This window comes from Perna viridis, chromosome 13 (assembly GCF_037379345.1).
Source record: "Perna viridis isolate PV_CMFRI_1.1 ecotype Kerala chromosome 13, ASM3737934v1, whole genome shotgun sequence".
NCBI classification, from domain to species: domain Eukaryota; kingdom Metazoa; phylum Mollusca; class Bivalvia; order Mytilida; family Mytilidae; genus Perna; species Perna viridis.
The window spans coordinates 25,196,044-25,215,401 of NC_142457.1; the positions used below are offsets into that span (position 1 = coordinate 25,196,044).

At 33.5% G+C, this 19,358-nt stretch overlaps 1 protein-coding gene across 3 annotated transcripts in view; it reads left to right on the forward strand.

The window, feature by feature from the left end:
- Positions 1–19,358, forward strand: part of LOC148600083 (uncharacterized) — a 92,096-nt gene that overhangs the window by 2,106 nt on the left and 70,632 nt on the right. Inside the window, exons 2-3 of one of the 3 annotated variants that reach the window (XM_088558062.1) lie at positions 1,713–1,920; positions 11,496–11,561. The gene's annotated coding sequence lies outside the window, so the exon portion shown is untranslated. Of the gene's footprint in view, positions 1–1,712; positions 1,921–11,495; positions 11,562–14,247; positions 14,349–19,358 lie in introns of those variants that run through there. The other 2 variants (XM_088558061.1, XM_088558064.1) reach the window with 2 other exon arrangements.

Sequence of the window (19,358 nt, forward strand, 5' to 3'; positions counted from 1 at the left end):
ATTCAGATAATACCTTGTTATTTGTACTTGTAAGGCTAATGCCAGCATCAAGTCTTTACAGGTCCATAGTCAGTGGGGGGGGGGGTCTTGGGGTACAACAACCCCTTGGTAACAAACAGGCATCAAAAACTGTTAAAAATGAGCTTCAAGTACTATTACAGTTTGGAATTTTTTCCCCCAATAAATCTCTCAAAACTGTCGTAAATATTTCTGGCTTATACTGATATACTTTAAATGTCTTGAGAAATCAAGCATCTGAAAAACTTTAATTTTGAATTCTCATTATGTATACATTTTAGTATGTTAGCATGATGTTATGACAGTTTTACCTACATGTACATATACATTTTACACTACCATCAACCCAAATTTTAATTTCTCCATTCTTCACAGTGGAGTCATTCATGTTCTCCACTGTGACTCCACTGTGACTCCACTGAAGTAAAAACTAGGATAAAACTGATCCTTTTCTATACTTTTTAATATTTTTTTTGTTCATAACCTGAGGAATGTTATTAGACCGCTAGAAACATTAAATATACCTTGGTATAAAGACAGGAGTAGTAAACTACAAAAAAAATTTGAAATGGTCACTCCACTGTGGAGAGTGGAGACACTGTGACTTCACTTATAATATCTCCACTGTGGAGAGTAGAGACACTATGACTCCACTCAAAATATCTCCACTGTGGAGAGTGGAGACACTGACTTCACTCAAAATATCTCCACTGTGGAAAGTGGAGACACTGTGACTCCACTCATAATATCTCCACTGTGGGAAGTGGAGACACTGACTCCACTCATAATTTCTCCACTATAGAGAGTGGAGACACTATGACTCCACTCATGATATCTCCACTTTGGAGAGTGGAGAAATTAAAATTTGTGTTGACAGTAGTGTAAATACAGTGTAACTGAATCACTTTTTTGACTTTATAATTGGTTTGCTCTAGACAGGTGTTTGGTTTATCAAGTTAAAAATATAATAGATTGATGTGACAGACTTTAAAAAGTCTAGTTTAGACTGGTTTTCTTGTTTTATATAGTTATCATAGAGAAAAGTGAGTGAAAGATTTAGCTGGGTCCTACCAACCTTTGAACATAATAGCTTCTTAGCTTTTGTTCTAAGAGTAATCAAGGGAACCAAGATTCTAGTGGAAATCAAAAGAAAGTAATCCAGTAAGACCAAACATGGAAAAGAAACAAACACAACAAAGAACATTAAATAACAATAAATAACCAATTAAATTACATACAAAGTAACAAAAGCAAATGAGCAACTCGGACTCCACTGAAAACTGGGAGCATGGACCAGGTGCACCGGTAGGGTAAGCGTCCTAAATCAAGCATTGGAACATTACTATTTAAACTTTCACACTGTCCTAGATTTTGGATCATAATACATGTACATGTAGATTTTAATTTCACTTTTCTATCCTGTTTATAGAATTCTATCCTGGCCTTATAAACCTAATAATTGAGCATTATAATTTTGAAGTAGAAATTTAAAAATCATAAAAGGTTCAGAAAGTGGGTGCTTTAATGTAAGTTCAAAATCTGGGCAAATTTGGTTCAGAATGCAGGCTTAGAGAAATGGTATTGATAAAAATTAAACCTGGTACATTTTACACGTTGATTGAATTTTATTTATTTTCAATTCTTCTGAGTCAACAAATCTTTAAAAACAGGCATTTTTGTATTTGATGTTGTAGGGAAGCTTGGTAATGGTTTGCCTGTAGTGTTTTTCCCAGAAATTTGTGAAGGAATTAGAGTCTAACCTTGATGTGTCGAACTCGGATTAGTTGAAATCTTGGATAACTCGAACTGATTACAAAGTCCCAGCAAAACTCCCCTTACTCCAATACAATTTTACCTCGGATAACTCGAACTCGGATGAATCGAAACCTCGGATAACTTGAGGTAATCAATCAGTCCCCTCGATAGGACTTCGAGGTTAATTAACCCTGATGTCTCGAAGTCAACTTATTAGCCGGAAAACTGATTGCTTTATTACAAACCATGATCGAAGTGTGTTTTAATAACAATTAGCATGACTTTTAAAATTAATTTGTTGACACACTTTATGGTTTGATTTGTTTATTTAATTAATTTGAAATTGCGTGTGTTGTTAAAAGAAACAAATTTTATTAATAACACGTCGGAATTTACTCTAACAGTGATATCGGATATTTTGATATTTTGAAATTTTTTTTTTAAAATACAGATGAATTGTAATGGCATCTGACTATTAAATCAAACATCAAACAGACGATAGTAAGGGTATTTCAACAACTACATTCGTTTTGCTAGTGAATTTGAAATTTTATCGTAATATTGAAGAGCATATGGTTTGACGATACTCCTGATTGTGAATCAAACAAAGCAGCATATTATGAACTATGAGGTTTTTGATATAGAAAAAAATAAAAAGGAAATTTCACTAAAACACTCGGTGCTGTTCAGTATTTCTAACATGATATACGACATACAAAAAATATCTTCTGATATGAAACAAATGACATTACGAAGTACCGTGTAAAGTGAAGTACATGTACATGTACAAGCACAACAAATGATGTTAATGCAGAAACAATCATGGACCAAACTACTAGTATTTCTGGTTTATTCTCGACCTCGGATTACTCGAACCTTGGATAACTCGAACATTTTTGCATGGTCCCTTCGACTTCGACTTAACGAGGTTCTACTGTATACTGTATGTATTTTGAGATTACTAAACCGTAACAAGAGGGGATTTTATTTTTCAAAACCTGCAATAAACACCCTTAAGTTAGATGCTATAAAAGTGTCACAAATTCACAAATTGGTGCTAAAACCACAGGTTTGTATGTTTGATTGCAAATTAGGAAAAAAGATAATGAAATAAATCTTAACGAGAAAGTTGGGTTTGGTCAACTGGGGGCACATTGTTAAATTCATGATGAAAGCAGCATGGTCCTTGAAAGTGAAGGCATGGTTCATTGGTCTAGGGAAACCTCTAGCCTGTGTACAACACTGAAATACAATGAGTCTCATCTCACTAGAGTCCTGCTACAGGATTATAATGAAACTTCGTAACATGGTTAAGACACCATACCATATACCAGTATGTGTTAGATCATGTAACACTACCATTTGAATTTAAAAAATGGGCAATATTGATTTTAGGTGTTTTTTTTGTGTACTGTGAAAGTACATTTATTCGTGGATACCAATTTTCTTGGATTAGGGTAGAAACACAAGTTTGTGGATCATTGAATTCGTGGATTGGAGGTTTTCAGTGTACACATCAAAGGAAATCTCCTTTTCATTGAGAACCAAACTTTGTGGTTTAGCTAACCCATGAAATCCAAATTAATTTGTACCCAATGAGCAATAGTACTTTCACAGTATTAGACATATCACTTACGACATAGGACATTCAGTTTGAGTAGCATTCATGTTTAATCTAAATGATCTGGATTAAAAGTTAAAAGGGTTAACTACAGAACATGGTTTTTTTTTTATTTGAAATATCCCATTAAAGCCAGAAAGTTTACATAAATTTTAGCCCTTTGAAATTCGTCAGAAATAAAAACAAGAAGGTCATTAACCATTTTTAATTCTAGTCACAGATGGAAACCATGTAATTAAACTAAATTTACCACAATGTCTTAGACCACCTTGGTGGTCTTGAGGTAGCATGTCAGTGTCAAGTTTGGGAGGTCATGGGTTTATTTTCAGCCAAGTCTCACCAAGTCCTTAAAATTGGTAGTGTCACTCCTTTTCAACCAAGTAAAATGACATAGTATAGTAGCAACTGGTCGGCTCAATGTCAGAATGGTATATCCCAGTGGGGGGACATGCCTACTTGAGTGCTGTTTTATTTGTTGGTAAAAGCAATAAAAATCAGCTCAGCATATCTATATATAGTACAAACAAAGTAGGTTCTTTTTGAAAGATCAAATATTGTTGTCCTGAAATGTATGAAAGATCTGCTTCAAAAGATCACAACCACAATATGAGTAACCAAGCCAACATTGACTGTGAAAGTATTATTTTATTTTGGGATACTAATTTTTGTGGTTTGTGTGGGTTCGGAAAATCATGAAACATGGTTCATAATGAAAAGGAAATTTCCCATTCCTTTGTACAATGGAGTTGTTAAATCCATGAATTTAAGAACCTTTGAACTGACGTTCATTCCCTAAACTACGAAAATTGGTACCCGCAAATGAAAGTACTTTCACAATACTCCATTTTAGCCCCCTAAAAATAGTTGTGTTTGCTTCAGGCCTGAAAACATGTAGCAATTTATTTTGTAGTGAATGATTTTTTTTTTTGCTCGCTTAATTTTTTGTACATGAAATAAGTTTCAGTCTAGTTGCACTATAAACACTTCTGTGCCAGTAGCATATTATCCCAAAATTATGATAAGAGTACTGGACTGTAGAGTATATCTTGCTATTTTTCAAGAATTTAACCCTTGGGAAAGATGTCCTTTTTCACAATGACGTCAAGCACAAAAGTTTATGACATTATCTTAATGATCTTACTGTGTAAAAATGGAAAAATAAATGTGCATTCTGTCATTGCTATGCTGTGCCCATTGAAATATATAGAATGGGAAATATATTGCCTTCCTCCTTCTAAATCCAAAAATAGCATTTGATAATGCCATTTATAGAAACTTGACAGCTATATTTAGTATAGCCCAAATCTTGACGTAAATTTTTATGACATCAATGCTCCAAGGGCAGTTAAAATTGCTTGACAGTTTTGATTTTATTACTCTGGACTATAATCAATTTGCAGCTAATTTTCAGGGGAACTATGAGAAAATGAACTTTTATTTGTTTGTGGCTTCGTTAATCCTACTTTGTTGACGTCAAAACAAAGAAAGAGAAATTGATCTGTTAAAATATTTATTTTAGTCTGTTTGAGAAGTCATTGTGGAGAGAAAACACCTGCTTTAGATAAATCAGTATTAATTTATGATCCTAATAAAATTTTTGACATTTAAGGTAACTGATTTTGGACTTTAGAAAAATACATGTACAGATGTACATTATAAAGTTTTTGATGTAAACATTTGTACATGTACTGATAGATGTACTCTACTTTCTAAATATATTGTGCACCCATTGTGGACATACATTTAGTCTTTCTCTCCTTTTATTATTGTAACAGTTGTAAGGGGTACATATGAATTGTCTACCTTGGGTGAATCCATAATTTGAGTTAAGAGGGGGCACAAACTTTTTTGATAGAAAACAAAGCATTTAAATTTTACCATAAAGGGGTTGAAATTAGTCGCATTCCTAGGAGCAGGACCCTTATTTTTTACTTTGGACCTTTTGAATGTTCATTTGCATGGGTCCTGGTCAGTCAATCCATTTAAGTACTATTCCAGCTAAGAATCATGCAAAATATGTTTCATAGTTGGAAAGCCTACATGTTTATATTTTTGATATTTTGTTTAAAATGCTTAAGTAAACATAATGTAACATGTGGATTTTCATAGAACCCGTGTTCATCAGAGATGGGAATTATATAGAATGTATGGTAGAATTCAAAATTAAGGGAGATTACTCTGTAAATACTCTAAAAACAGTAGGATCCTTTGGATTTTCAATATATCCTAAGACCAGACAGATAGGAATGAATGATTTTACATTTTATAGACCTGTAAAGCAACTTTATAAAAAAAATAAAAATGTACAGCCTTTTTTGGGGATGTATCATATTACAGAATTTGCATGATTCTTTAAAAGACTATTACTTAAATATCTCTTTAATGTGGATTTTTGCTTTTCCTCATCGACAAGTGGACCTTTGATTTGAAACTGGTAAAAGTTCATTTGAACCCTAGACCATATAATGATCCAGTTTAAGGGGATTTGTTTTACCCCAAACAGACTGTACTGCTATGATACAGTGGGACATGTCTGAACCAGAACCTAAAAAAATGGAAACTTTATTGTTCTAGGATTCCACATTCCTGTCATCTGGGGCGAATGCAGTTTTGTTGTGGAAAAATTGCAGTATTTTCTACTTTCCCCTTTGGAAGTAGACACTGTAGAAAACTTGAATTTCTGATGGATTTGTTTAGCTTGGAAAGCAGACTTTAACTGTGGGATAGTTAACCCTAGAAAACTGAACTTGTCTAAACCAGACATATTTTAGGGTGCTTTAATGGCAGATTATTGTTTCTGTTTAGACAGGCTTCTCATGGTGTATTTTATTTTTTAGTACATTGTAAGTTGATTACACTGTACATTGTAAGTTTTTTTTCCACTGAACATCATTAGTTGATTACACTGTACAATGTAAGTTGATTACACTGTACAATGTAAGTTGATTCCACTGTACATGATAAAATTTTTCCACTGTATGTCATAAGTTGATTGGACTGTACAAATGTACCTCGTTAGTTGATTTCACTGTACATTGAAAGTTGATTCCACTGTACTTCATAAGCTGATTCCACTCTATGTTGTAAGCTGATTCCACTGTACATTGCAAGCTGATTCCACTGTACATTGTAAGTAGAATTTTTTCAGTACTGAAAGTGTTCAGTATTCTACTTTCAACCACAGATTAAATTTGACCTTTGTTTGACCATTACAGCTATTGACCTGACCTTAATACTAGTAGCATTAGGACATTCCTAAAAAATCTTGGGTTTCCTGTACCAATCAGGATTAAAAATATTTTGTTTTGGTACTGTAAGATAGCACTCGAAATTCTTTCCAACTTTTTTTTACAGAAAAAAAATTACTGTGTACCTACAGCACTTGTACATGTTGTATGGGTAAAGGTCCCATATTATTGTACATGTATATGGGGGAGATGTTGAATGGAGATTGGGAAAGGGAATGGTGAGTTGTAGAATGGGGAGATGGAGATTTTGAATTGGGAGAATGGGGTAAATCAAAAATAGATTTTAAATAGTGATTGTATACAATGTAAGTTAATGAAAGACAAATTTTCTAGTGTTAAGATAAGTTATTAACATAAAATTTAAGTTGATAATGTTACACTTATAATACAGTGAAATACAAAGGGATTTCTATGGGTAGTGGGGATCAGGGGGATTGTATATGCTATACCATTCAAGAGCTGTTTCTGTCCACAATTTTATTAAGAAGGCATGGCCTTAGTGAGGATAAACTCCTGTATATGCACTTTTATTTTGGTTAAACAATAACTTGGGCTAATGGAGAACTATACAATTTTGAAAAGGTCTTGGATCTAGCATTTTTTAAACCAAATTTGAACCCATGGGTTTTATGTGTGTTTTAAACAGTATTTTTGGTACCAAGTCATTGACAAGGTCGTATTTAAGTTATTAACCCATTGCAAGAGTAAATCAAGGAAAACAAGATTTTAGTGGAAATCTAAAGAATGTAATCCAAGGACAAAGACCAGACAGGGAACGGTGTTAAAAGAATAGGCCTGCAGCAGCGCTAAGCTTGTCGTATAAGGGGACTAAATAGTGCTCAGAAACCTAGCCGGGGGCTAGGTGCTCTGCCCACAGAGCAACTGGGATGTGTGCCCCAGGTGGTGGAACGGGGTACCCCTGGCATGTTACATGCTGGGGTTGTCAGGCTATAATACAGAAAACCTGACCGCAAACCATAGTGGTGCACCGTGTTGGGAAAGATGCCATGTTCCTCACATGTTAAAGAACCCTGCTGTGGTATTCGATAGGAGTAGGAACCTTTGCGCTCCGCCACAGGAGGCTAAATTGCCCGACCTTACCCATCCCCCCTTTTTCCAGTGGCAACTAAAATTTGTCGACCCTATTATCCTTGTGACCCATCTTTTTTTTTTTCATTTCCTGTTCATTGTCTGAATATAGCTGAAATATTGCTGCTCGGACTTAAACCCCAACAAACAAACAAACCAGACAGGGAAAACAGAAACTCACAACAAAGATCAAAATAATCAAAATTGAACGTTCAAAGCAACATAAGCAACTCTGACTCCACTAAAACCTGGGAGCATGGACCAGGTGCACTGGAAGAGTAAGCATCCACTGCTTTTCTAGAAACACCTGCTGTTTGCTCAAAAGAGGAAAGAGGAAAGGAAAACTATGACTTGTTCAACTTGGGCAGATTGTGTACAGTTCTTCATGTACTAAACTGAATGTAAATAATGTACATGTACTAAGATTACTTGTAAAGACAGGTTTCCACTTTCTTCAGGGTTTGGTTTAGACAGGTTTCCATTTTCTTTAGGGTTTGGTTTAGACAGGTTTAGACAGTATCCATTTTATTCAGGGTTTGGTTTAAGCAGGCACCACAGTCTTTAATTATAAGTCCATTTTAATTTGGACAAAATGTACAGTTCTTTGTGTATGGAACAGAGTGATCTAACTAAAGACCAAGTTTTATATTATTAACACATGGTTATTACTGGTACATGTAATCACTACAATGTGTATATAATGATGACTTGCATAAAAAGATGGAAATAATGAACTTGTTAAAAAATATGAACAAAGTAGGGAAGTATGGGGAAAAAGGGGAAGTTTGAACCTTAAAGGTAAGATACATTGACTTGCTGACAATTAAATAAGAAAATATGGGTTTGAATCAGTGGGGGTCTGAGGTATAAAATCCTCAATTTCTTATCCAAGATCATTAAAATTTCATTCAAGATCTTTAACCTGTTTAAGTGAAACTGTATAATGGACTTCTGGTTTTCAACCAAGTTGACTTTTGATTTGAAACTTGGACAGGTACAGGAACTTACTCTCCACTAAAGGAAGTAGACCTTGGGTAAGGGACACAACTCTTAAAATCATTGGAACGTTTGTATGCAGCCTTTTACATCCATGTAATTAACTTGGATTGATTTTATTCTGCTTCAAACAAAAGCTTTAGAGGCTTTGGTGAAATTGAATATGATACATATCACTGATTTCAAGAGTTATGTCCTTTACCTTAGGTCTACCTCTTTAAGAAAGTAAGTTTGAACCACTGGGGAGATGGGAGAGTTGGTAGAGTGAGGCATTTAATGTTTATGTTTGAGTTGGTTTGAAGGCTGAGAAAAAAAATGACTTGAAATAAGAAAATGTGGGTAGATATGACTAAGATGGAGTATGAGAGAATGGGTGGTGAGATCAGGATATAATAAGTAGTCAGGAACTTATGAAAAAAGGCATGTGGAGGATTAGAGAAGGTAGAAAGGACTAAGGAGATTTATAGATTTAAGTGTGGAGAATTAATTGTTGGAAAATGGTGTAGAAAATGTGAAAAATGGGTAAGGAAGAAGCAGTAGATGTTTGATGTATGGTTGAGATAAGTGAAAGGAGTAGGAAATTTGAGTTGGTAACAGGAGAAAACTAAATGTTGAGAAAAGAAATACAGGATAAGAGATCAAAGGTCGAATATTTTAGACTTAGTTTTGTGTTTTAATTTACATATTAGTCATTTCAGTGAAGATACATAATAAGTTTCAGTTTTGAGCCATTGACCTTTTAAGTTTATACATTGTAACATACAGTAGACTTCTGGCCAAATTAGAAAATGTTAAAACTAAAATAAAACAGACAAAGTGATTCCAATGTAACACCCTCTAGTTGAGTGTGGGTAAAATAATTCACTAGGCAACATCACAGAAATATTGCTTTTACCATGCCAAGCTGGGCATAAGGTAGTGGGCAGGGAATTTTTTTCTTCCTGATATGACTACTTTTAAGTGTTACCTGGAAATCATATTCATTTTTATATGATCAATGGTCATAACTTTTTGGTTTAAAAACTAGCCATGTATATCCCTAGGTGAGACCCCTGTTAGTTTCTTTCTACATTCTTTCAGGAATCCTATAGCAACTTCTATAGAATCGTCTGTTTGGGAAACTTAATTTCATAAGTGTTAGTAGCCCAATTTTTTTTTAGGAAAAGTCAATTGTTAGAGTATTTAAAAATATTAACAAAAACTGTTACCACAAAATGATAAACGCTGAGGATATTGGAGAAAAAACGGTCTTTTATATCATTTTAGCCAATTATACCACATAATTACCATAAATGACGAAGAAGGTGAAAAAATGTGGATGAAAAATCATTTCTAGTGATTGATTTGAGCTTTATCATGGTTAATGGTTTAATATTGTTTACAAAAATATGTAAAGAAATTCAATTAAACTGAAAATATTCTTTGAAATGCCATTGCAATATAGTCAATAATGGTAGATTTCGATTTGTACAGTAGGTCAACAAGTTATTGTCCTGTATCGTGTGCCGATCGTCGTAACTACTACCAGTTGTGGTTTTCATTATCGATCTTTTCTCTGATTGACGTAATAGTTTAACTTGATTAGAGACTCGAGATTAAATTGTATGTAGTAATATTTGCTCTACTGTAATAGTGCAATAGATTTAGACGACAGTTGTGCGTTTGATCATTATATGGAAGAATTTGGGCTCTATTGTGAAGCAATGAAATTAAACCATTGTATGAATGGGTACACATTTAATACAAGATTAGTCCATGCATTTGGGTCATTGATAATTTGACATGCAGTTATTGTCACTTGTAATAGAATCGGCGAGAGTTAGATGACTATTTGTAAGGATTTGCCACCCCTACTTTGATTTTATGTCATACCTACTTTAATATCTCTTTTTCATACCTTGCCTTTGCTCAAATTATTAGGGGTACATTGTTATCTGGTATTGTTAAGTCCTACTATCAGTTTGTCTGCATTTTGTTTGGGGGGGGGACGGATGGGTCACAATTTTTTGGGACTGGGACTGACAATAAGCTTGATAAGTAAAGTATTATTCAACAAAATTTTGCACAGTAGTGATTTCAAATTTTACAAATCTGGATTTAATATACAATTGTATGTATAAACATTATTTAAAAAATTAAAAATTACCAAAAAGAAGTTTTTGATCCAGTAAATGGTACATAAAACTTGGCACACTTCCATTGGTAATGTAGGTTCTTAGGCTATTTAAAGTTGATTCCTGGTTCTCAAGGGATTTCACTTGAAAAATGATGAGGGAGGGAAGCATTACAGGTATGTTATAGTATTTTTTTTTTGGTCCCAAATTGTGCCTTATGCATTGTTCACAGCCTAAAAAATGATGCATTTGGTGGTTTTCTGTTTCACCATATTGATATTGGGATAAAATTGGTTGTGAGGCACTATCAAAAGAGAATCGGGAGATCCCGAGAAACAAAGAAATTATTTTATAGGCCTTCATAAATTTGTATTTTCATTGCAAACAAGTAAGTCATAGTTTGTTGGAGTTCATATTGCTAGTGCTATATTTTTTTTTTTGTGGGTGTGATTTCTTGTTTTGCTTATCTTCAGTTTTTATGTGTTATCTATTTTATTGGGTTCACTACATTGTGTATGTGCTTTAATGTTTCCTGTGTTCACTTTCAGGCCATGTTTTTGAATTTTGAAGTATTTGAACTATCCCAATAGTGACACATTGGTATTTTTTGCCGAAATTTTGAATATTTTCACAACTTATTTTTTACCCTTGCAGGATTTTTACATGATCAGAAACTGTCACCACGGTAACTGAGTTCACAAACTTAGAAAACATTCTAAGGTAAGTTTTATAACTAATTTGGTGAAAAACACTACAGCTCAATTGACTTTGTTATTTCTGCAAGTTCATGGTGGTCAGATTTTCAAAATTATGTATACTATATTTTTATGCATTTTATTATTGTAAAATGTTTATTCCACTGTGAAATGTGGAAATGGTAATGTCCACATGACTAGTAGTGTAATTGTACCTTGTCAGCCTAAGAAAAAAAATATGTCTGTTTAAGGTTACCCTACCAACCCTATTTTTCCCTGCTTACCCTAGGACATTTTATTTGTATTTTTTTAAAGAAATGCTTAACTGTCATTTTTTTGTTGAATGCTATTAAAGTCATGAAATCCTCCCATAAATGTGTGTGTGAAATAATTTAAAAAAATAAATGATTTCACCTCCAAACCTATCCTATTTTTTCATCCAATGTAACCTTAAACAGATATTTATATTTTTTTAGCCTTAGATTTCTATTTGTAGTGACTTTAATTTCCTTAAATTATACCTTATTTTACCTATCATTGAAGATAATGATTTACTGACAGAACTGTTTTCATGATCATTAGTGTGAGTGAGTTTCATGTTTTTTTTTAGGACGGCAGTTGTGATTCATTACATGGCCTGGTTCTATTCAATCTGCTAAAAATTAGACTTTTCAATTGTTCCATTCAGTCACTGCATGTAGGATCTAACAACACTCCATTCTTGGTAGATCTATATAACAAAATGTTTTATACCACAAAGGTCCTACTGGGGTTGATTTTTGGGGTTATGACCCACACAGTTAAAGAATTTGGGGCTGAAAGTAATATTTGTTGGGTATGTTAAAGTTTAGGGGGTCTCTAAATAGGAATTTTAAGGTTTATCTATTGTCAAAATGTGACCTTTATCTCTTAGTAATAAATATGACAGAAACAGTGAAATCTATCTTACTTGGGCCATGTGGACCTTGTGGACCCTGAACAAAACAAAGACCAACAGTAGAAAGGAGAGAGGATTTTAAACATCTTACAAAGCTCCATTCTAATCATTTACATATCCATAGACAATATTTCAAGCCACAGTTGGGAACTTCACTGTTTAAATTTGGAGAAAAATATTTCATGAAAAATGGGACCGAATTTTGGCCCCAAGATATTGGTTGGAAAATCATTGCTTCTTAATTCCTTTCATGTATTCATTTCATTTGAACTTTGAACCTATGGAGGTACAAACAGGATAGTTGTTTTAACTGAACAAATCTAAACAGTCTAAGGCCAAAATATAAAATATCCTTGATTCTCATCTCCTTTCAACCAAATTTTTACACCCTCCCTCAAAAAGTTTTATATTGAATTTTTTCCCAACTTAGGTCAATTTCTTTTAAATTGACAGCACTGAAAAATAAATTAATATATATAATTTACCTGCCCATACCTTATTGTGAAAATTAATCTAGGATTTTTTTTACCATGGCCTTAAGTGGTTTGGTTAAGACTGGTTTTACTGTTTATCATATCTCTTGTAATTCACATTATTCGAAGTAAGCCTGGTTCCAGAACCCTAAGTCATGATTCACAGATTAGTTTGAGTATTATCAAAGATATAAGATTTTACATGTATCTGAAGTAGTACACATGTAATTATAGACAATTTCATATTACTGACTTAATCTGACACCCGATCATTCTGTTAGCCATAAAGTTAATGTCCAAAGTAACTAATTGAGTTCTCTATGCCTATTAAGAGTTGAAATGCTGGAATAGTGTTATATCACAATTATTCTAGATTAAGCATTACTTTTAAAGGTCATTAAGAATTTTATTGACTTTATTACAGTTGGATTGAGACCCACAATGGAAAGCATTGTAACCTCCTTTTTGACAAGTTATCCTCAAATATTGATTTAAGTAGCTGTCTTTGTAAGAATCATGCAAAATCTTAAAAATGTGAAACACTCAAAAAACAGCTACATATTTTTATTTTTGTAATTAAGCTGTTTTATGGGTCTATACTATGAAATGTGTAATTATTTATTCAAGTCAGCCTGCTCTTAGGAGGTAATCAACATTGAAAATCCAATAGATTCTATTGTATTTGAGTGTCATTTACAGAGTTATCTCCCTTAATTTTGAAATCTACAGTGCATTCTATTTAATTTTTATCTCCTAAGAACACAGGTGATATGAAAAACTTAATGTTAATTTCTATTTACTATGGCAATTTAAAGTATCAAAAATAAAAATATGTAAGCTTTTTTACCCAAGAATCACATTTTGCATGATCCTTAGCCGGAGTACTACTTAAAAATATTAACAGGTTGTTTTGTGGCCTGATTGGAGGTTTCTTGATAATGTCTTTTGCATAAAAAAAAACCATAGGAAAAAAAATTTGATCATTTCCCCCAACAGGGCTATAATTTTGGTAACCTGGGTCATTGGGCTTGTAGTTGAATTCTTAAGCCAAGTCCATGTTTATTTTGAAACCACTACTGTAGGTTTTGTAATTACTATCCTTTTGATTCAAACATTGAAAGTCAATTCTTTATCTGGGTAGGTTGTAAGTATATTGGTATGAAATTTCAGAAGTAACAAATTGGAGGGAAAAGTATGGATTTATACAGGTTTGTGGTGTTGGGAATTGTTTATCTTAATATTCAAGATAGAATGGAATTTGAAATATATATATATCAACATTGTATAATTACATGTATCAACAGGTGTGACAAAAACTCACATGCACTGTATGTTCTTACACTTTTGAAAGGATTTTTTCCATTTAGCATGTCATTATTGAAGAAAACACAAACGAGAAATTGTAAGTTAAATTTTTAACCTATAAATTATGGTCTGTTTATGTTCTTTTACTGTCTGTCTGTCTGTTTGTACAAATGTATGTATTTCATCATTGCACAAATGGCAAATTTTTGGTCAATTTTTTAACCAATGTATTCTTTGACTGTCAGTGCATGTAGTATGAAGTTGTCTGTAATTACATGTATATGTATTTAAGATACATGTATAACCTTAAATCTAGCCTTGAGCTGTCATTTGTGCTTCAGGTGGAGTTGTTGTCTCTTTGACATACATTGTATTTACAATATCCAATCTTATTGTAGGGTCTGTCTGTCTGTATGGCAAGTATGGAATATTGCACAAGTGAACAATTTTTCATGAATTCTTTTTACTTATGTTTTATGGTCTGTCTGTCTGTCTGTCTGTCCGTCTCTAAGTCGATCATTTAGGCAATTTTGTCTAAATAAGTAATTAGTGTTAGTTTTAACCATTTTATTATGGCTTGTCTTTGTGTCTGTATAACCAACTTGCGAAATATTATACAAGCATCTATAGTGACTTGAGATCATTTAGATCATGAGCTCCCTTGAACTGATTAGACCATAGAAAGCAGGATAAAAGGTACTGGTACATGAAAACCATGATTTTTGCATTATGTATAAGGGACAATAGACAATTTTGCTTCAAGTGTGTCCTCTTGTGAAACTTGCATTTACATGTACATGTCACAACTGTATTCTGACTGAACTGGAGATTTATCAAAACTAATCATCTTCTGGTAAGACGGAATGGATTTACCAAATGTACCGAAATCACATTGTTTTTAGAACGATTCTGTTCATTGTATGTCATAAATAATAAAATATTGCTTAAATGTTTTATTTCTAATGGAATGATAGATCAAATCCTTATTTGTTTTCTCATGTGCATAAGCAGCTTTGTTTTCTAAAACATGGTGGTAACCATACGTACCATCAAGCATATCAAATATTGTTTGAGATAAAAATGTATCATTGCACCCCTACTTTTTGATACAATTTCTCCTCAATTTCATACTCACCACAGGGATGACATGTGTAACACCATCATCAGAATCAATTACAGTTCCTGTTTGAGTACTTTCCCTTACCTTTTGGCATGATTTCATGCTGCACTTGATCTGAATACATTTTGGTGTGTGATAGACTTGTGGACATATTTCAGGGATATGATGAAACCAGTGATAACCAAAATCTCTGAGTAATTTATGCATAAAAAATATGTTTCACCCTCCAAAATATCAATCAAGGAGTCATCTTGATGCAGGATAAAAATATACATGTAAGCATTGTAAATTAAAGTTAAATTTGAATTAATATATAAAAAGTGTGACCTCCCAAAAAAGACTTTGACCCCGAAATTCAGCCCAAGAGAGTCATAATGACCCTTCATCTCAATAAGTTAAAAGACACTGGAAACTTTAAAACAAGACATGAAAAAAAATCTGCCATGAAACTTACTTACACACTTACTGGTCAAGTAACATACCAGGAGAGAATGTAGGATGTTGAAACACAAATTGGTGACTTTTTACTGCTGGAAAGATGACAACAGCTTAACATTGCACATCAATCCCTTGACTTGAAACTTTAAAGGGAGTTCATGTCAGATTCAGCTATTTTGAAAAAGGGGTTCCAAGCTATCATTTGCTCATTTTTCCCAGATTTTGCACAAAATTAAAAACATTTCCAACAAAAGGGGAGGGGCTCTGACCCTATGACACCCTCTAGATCTCCCACTAGAGATAACTATAGAGAGGACCACAAGAACAGAGTAGCCAGAAATGAAGCATGTCAGAAGCAAGATGTCATTAACCCCAACAAGTAACTGATAGGAAAATTAAAGCATCGATACCATCTAAAATCTTTCTTTTATTTCCTTCCCTGTAATGCTGCTTGAAATCTTTCTTTTAATTCCTTCAAATTATTACCTCTGGAAATCTTTAATTCCTTCACTGTAATCTTTTTATTTTATTCCTTTACTTTTAATACTACTATAAAATCTTTCTTTTATTTCCTTCACTGAAATTGACTAATGTCCAATACTCACGTTATTGAAGTAATTTTTTGTAGGCGTAATCAATAAGTTGCATAAAAAACGATTTTCTCGGTCATCAAGGATAGACAATTATTTAAGCCGTGATAAAAGAGGACATTGACACTGATTTTTGATGGGGCTCCAGAAGTTATATAATTATTGAAACTCCCTGATTTGATTAACTTATGATATACTGGGGTTTATAGGAGAGAGAAAATTGCTCATCAAAGGACAATAAACCTGATTTTGATCAGGCTCCAGAAGGAATTGATGAAAGTACGTGAAAAACGACACTACAAATTTGAATTTGATGGGGTTCTTCATGGGGTAATAAGTCTTTATGAAACTTTTTTTTATCAGGCGATGTGATGGGTCAATTTTAGTTCTTCTTGGATATCAAAAGGTCATTCCATTTGTAAATATCTTATGTACATAGACAAAACAAGATCCAGAGCCTCAGTTGATTAAGATATATGCCCTTTACAAATTTTTGAATTAAAAAAAAAAACCCTCTTTTAGAAGGACATAATATGAAATTTTTACCAGAAAATGCTTATAGGAATTGTTTTGCCCATACTTTTTTTTTTATTTGCTTTTTATGGGGCAATACCTAAACATGTTATGGGAAATCACAACCATTTTTGTTGGATTTGAATAATTATGTCTACCCCACTTTGAATGGTAGACATGTTGGTTTTGTTCCGTCAGGCCGTCTGCCCATCATACTGTTTTCACAAAACGTCAAAAATTACTGCAAACGATTTCATGAAACTTTGTAGGTAATGAAGAACAGATAGGTATTTGTACATATTACAAGGAATTTTTGATCCACTTAATTTTGTGGGAGATATATCCTTTGAGCTTTGACGCGGAGAAAAATACAATTTTGCTAGCAAATCATACTCTAATGTTATATTACCATCGTTTGCCTTTATAAAAGAAAGCCTCCTTTCTTTTGGATGTTTCTTTGAATTTTTATTCAGATTTATTAAGTTTGAAACTCACCACAAAGGTGGAGGGGCATATCATGTGCATGAGAGCAGCTGTTTATTTTATTTGGTGGGATATATAGGATATCAGTTTCTCCTAATTTTTCTGAGTTATGGGACTATTAAGTGCCTAAATTGGGAATAGGCATAAAGAGGACTTATGAGCAGCTGTTTTTTTTTAATAGTGCGTAATATATGTATTGATTCTGAGCAGTAACAGATTTTTTGTATACCCAATATTGGTTACAGTACCAGAACCGATCCGTGCAACAAAAATTGTGATCAATCATAGGTCAGTGATCAGTTTCCAGTCAGTCATTGATCCGTCAAACTGATCCATTTAACTGTCGATCGCATCACGTGACCACATAGCGGTCAATGTATTTTACAGTTTTTGTTGTTTTCTTTATTAATTTCACACATATTTACATAATGTAATAGATTTAAACATCAATTTATACATTTATTTTACATTTCTTTAATTTAAAACAGATCTTGCGTCATTTTACATCACAAAACTGTGATCAGATCGGTCATAGTCATCGGTCATGGATCCGTCAGCAATCAATCAGTCAGCGGTCATCGATCCAGCAAATCGTTGTGCGGATCGGTTCAGGGACTGTATTAATAAGCTACAGTACTGTTGAGGCAGATTTGTTTACTTTTACCTGTACCAGTGTTGGGTAGGAAACTCACTCAAATTCTAGCCAGTCCTGAATACAACTTCTCAATACATTAATTGTATGGCTATATAGATTTTTGCTAAAATTAGCCAGCCCTGCCAAAAAATAGCCAGTCTCGGGCTGGCGGGCAGGCTACTATTTCTAACTCTGTACCAGTGGAGGTATTTACACTTCTGTACAGAGGGTGAACTGGAGTTTACAGTAACAATAATACAATTGTAGGTCCAGGATTTTGTTCTAATTTCAATTCAAAGGTCCTCAAAAATGCGTCATTGTAGGAGTTTGGAGGTCTAGGGCTTAGGTAAAAAGGAATTAAAAGTTCCTGGTTTAGAAATTAGAGGTCCGGGTCTCACACCTCTGCTAATCTAAATTCCAGGTTAAATTGTTTTATGTTGCCTACTGTGAAAGTACTTTTATTCATGGTACCAATTTTCGTGGTTTCTGGGAAAATGATCAGTTTGTGGATTCTTGAATTTGTGGATTTGACAATCTGTCATACAAACGAATGGAATATTTTCTTTTCGTTGGGAACCAAATTTTGTGGTTTACCAAACCCACGAAATCCACGGAAATTGGTACCCCAACAGATAATAATACTGTTACAGTATGTTGCCAATAGTTACTGTCTGGTCATGATTATAAATTTAAACTTCCAATGTTGCGCCTAATGTATTGTATGGTCTTACGGACATGAAAGTTTAAGGCAGTGAAAATTGTTGATCAATAAGATTTTTTTTTCCCTATGAAATTGTTTACGATGTCAATTTATCAGTCAGATATTGGTCTAGGATCTACTCACTGCTGTGGATAGTAGCCTCAGCATGATTTCTGTCTAGTTAACTTTACTTCCTGTAATTGTCAGAAGCATTATCCAACTGTTGCACATTGTCCATGCTCTAAATTTTTTTAGGAATCCTGGTTGCTTATTTACTTTTTTTTTTTTTTTTTGTAAATTTTGTTTTTCATCTTTTTTGTGGTGTGTTTCTTTATTTCCCTGTCTTGTCATTATCTTTGGGTTATATTTTTTAGATTGCTGTTCCAATCCTGGCTTCCTTCATTTTAATCCCTTGATTACTCTTTCCTTCCCTTGCAAGTAATGCACTGTTTTTCATTTTTGATAACTTTCCACCATAGACTAGTGGGAATAGGACAGTCCACCTTAGCTCACTGCAGTCTTCACGGTTAAGCAGTAGTCTGAGGCCTAAGGTCAAAATTTCTGAAAAAAAGTATTTCAGGCCTTTGAACTGGAAAGTTTGTTGTGAAGACTGGCCTAGCTGTATCATA